Raw genomic sequence first — 3084 nt, forward strand, 5'->3', positions numbered from 1 at the left:
TCAGAGTTCGTAAGCTTTTTATGCTTCATATCTTAGTTATTGACCTGAAGTTTACCAGGATGTACTCGTTAAACATCTCTATAGAGCAAACAGTGATAACGTTGCAAATAACAACTCTGCGCTCACGTCGTCGGAAAACCAAGAGCTGAAGGCCTTTCCGGCTTATATCAAGCGAAACGTTTAGTCACAAATTTGCCCTCTCCATCCATTGTCTTGGCACTGCCTTCCCCCCCCCAAAAAAGCCGTCATTGGAAAATATCTCCACGGACCTAACTTCCCACAAAGGTCTTCACGGACAATAACTTCCGAACAGAGCGGCGCAGCCTCGCTGAACATTGCATGGCCGATTGAATATAAAATCTCTTGATATATAGCATATTTGAACATTGTAAGGCTGCTTACATATGACAGCTCAAAATCAGGTCTTGGCAGTCAGCACGGGCGATTTATAGGAAACCGCTCAATCTGATTCGACAACGAAGTGTTAAAAGAAACCGTCTATCTGTGATATATTTTTTGGTGCAATACACCATCTGAATTTGTAGTTACAATACATCTTCTTGACCTAGGTTTACGTGTAAAGGTCAGACCGAGGACAAAGCCAACCCGCTTTTGTACTCGAAAGCTTGCTTTATGGAGTTGTTCTGGGCACTCATTTCGAAATTATTAATGCCAGCGACCGCAACAGATGTGTTCCATGTGCTTTTTAAATGCCAGATTGAGTCACTGATCTACAATGGCCCAGGCCAACATGTTTTTTATAATGCCGCCTAGCGTAATCCCGAACTCTTAGTTGAGTCGGAAAATAACAGCGGTTTCCTAGGTTTTGGTCACCTAGACCATTTAAATGTCAAACAAGTTTATTTACTTTGGAAAAATAATGTTGACGTTTAGCTTAGAGCAGGTATCTAGGTTAGTTGCGGCTGTGTGAGGAGGTCTGAGGGCACTTTGGACACCAGTACTGGCAGTAGTGCCCATAGCGCACTGTGGGATAAAACATTGCATCATATAATTGCAGACAAGGTAGGCCACCCGTAGCACTATGCAGCGAGCGAATGGCAGGTCCGTTAGCGTCAGCTGCTGGTTCTATGTCAGCAGGCCAGCGATAAAGAACGCGACCTGGGAAGGTTCACATTGTGCCTTGCGTCGTAGAAGCTGTGGGTCGGCAGTGACACTTCGGTACCGATTTGACAGGGCTTGACCAATGACGTCTGCGACCTCAATGTGGTGCGTGACATCTTGTTTGCCAAATCGCAACACTGGAAGAGGATCCGAGGACCACACGCTGACAATTCGCTTCATGTGGGCCTATACCTGTGACGTCGGCGTGTGGTGATTCAGTGAGTAGACGCAGCTACACACGATGCACGTTTTGTCTCCACCACAACGCGCTATACAGCCTCGCGGGCGCGCTAGAAAGCCATAAAGTTCCTTAAAAACCTGCGACGTTCATGAGCAGTATCGGGAGGCTTGTGAGTCCACCACGGTACACAAGTGCAACGCGGGGAACAGTAAGCACGCAAAAAGCACTAGTTTTCTGCGACCAAAATGAGAGATGTCAAATTCCTCACATTCAAAGCAACAGTGTCAGCATCTTGCGAATACGTCGCCGTGGCCATTTAAGAGTCTAAAGCTCTAAGCAAATATATTTAAATGGCTCATTAATCGGCTCTTCTGAGCACGATCCCAAATCCACGTGAACAAAAACGGAGTGCTGGGCCAATTACCTGCAGCAACTTCTGAACTGCTGGTAAATTAGGTACCTAAACATATCACTATCAATGTCGTCATGCCATCTTATCATTATCACGACGATATTGGCTTGAAATGGTATCTGATTTATCAAGATGAAAACCATTTTGGAAACGACAAAATATTTTTTCTTTTAGTTTAAATTTTTGGCATCGGAGACGCAAATCAAAGTGGCCGAAACCTGAGGAATGCGGAAAGCTAAGATCACCTTTATTGGCTCAGCCGATTTTAGAAGGTAACACACCTGGGTCGAAGTCATTAACCATCCCGCCAAAACGAGTGCTGACTCAGATGGGTCATTACACGGAAGAATACCGACACATCCTTTCTCCCTCCTCGTTCCGAACACTGCACGAGAGCTCAGTTGCGACCATTGCGCCTTCGTCGTCCGACCCACTCGCAGGCTCTGCTTCGATCCTTCCAAGCGGCACCGGACGACATCACTGAAACGATCGCAGTCGCTCATCCGTTGTAAGAGCCAAACGGACGCAAGCTTTTTCACATCGCCATGAAAACCAAGATTGATGGCTAGGGAAAGATGCTCTATTGTTTGCAGACATACCTGTGGTGCTTCCATTTTTGGGGTCGGGCGCTTTTATGGCGCGAAGAAACCAAGCAAGCTCGGTTATGTTTCGGCGCCGGGATTTCCCACCCACCTCGGAGCCAGCTGAGGGGCGGGCCAACACCCCTCGGCAGGCGGTTGCCGCCAGTGCTGCCTAAGTGCTTGGCGGAGTGAAAGTCGTCTACCGCACGCAGGGGCGTCACTTTACGCACTTTAGTGGGGAGCTGAGTCCCCCCTCGTTCCAAATGTTAACTTGAGTCCTCCCACCCATCCCCCCGAATGTTTCTCTGAGTCCCTCAATGCATATGAGAAAAGTGTGAATACTAGGCCAAATAAATGCAGAAAGCTGCCTAAACTCTTGGTATGTTAGGTACCCAGCCACATCGCTACTAGTGGGCGTCGTATTCATTTTCTACCAACTAACATTTTGTATGGATTGACCGTTTTTGCCATGCCAGCTCCTTCATATGTAAGGGCAGTCTGCAAATGGTTGACAAGGGTTGCACATGATAGGTCCTGAGTTAGGATGCAGAACAATTGACTGCAATGTGCGGCAGATTTAAAAGTGCAGGGTGGCCCAGATAAAAGTTAACCCATGCTTCCCCAACAGTGGCAGGCTTATTTGTTACAGCATTGTGGATGGGGCTGCTAGCTGACTGGCGATGGACGATACAACACGATCAGCGAAAGCGGTAGCCATTCGTGATCACTGACTGACAGCCTTGTGTTCAACTCAAATCTTTTCAGTCCGCTCAGGATCGCCTAGTAGG

The sequence above is a fragment of the Pollicipes pollicipes genome, unplaced genomic scaffold (genome assembly GCF_011947565.3).
Source record: "Pollicipes pollicipes isolate AB1234 unplaced genomic scaffold, Ppol_2.1 Scaffold_3447;HRSCAF=4054_pilon_pilon_pilon, whole genome shotgun sequence".
Classification (NCBI taxonomy): Eukaryota; Metazoa; Arthropoda; class Thecostraca; order Pollicipedomorpha; family Pollicipedidae; genus Pollicipes; species Pollicipes pollicipes.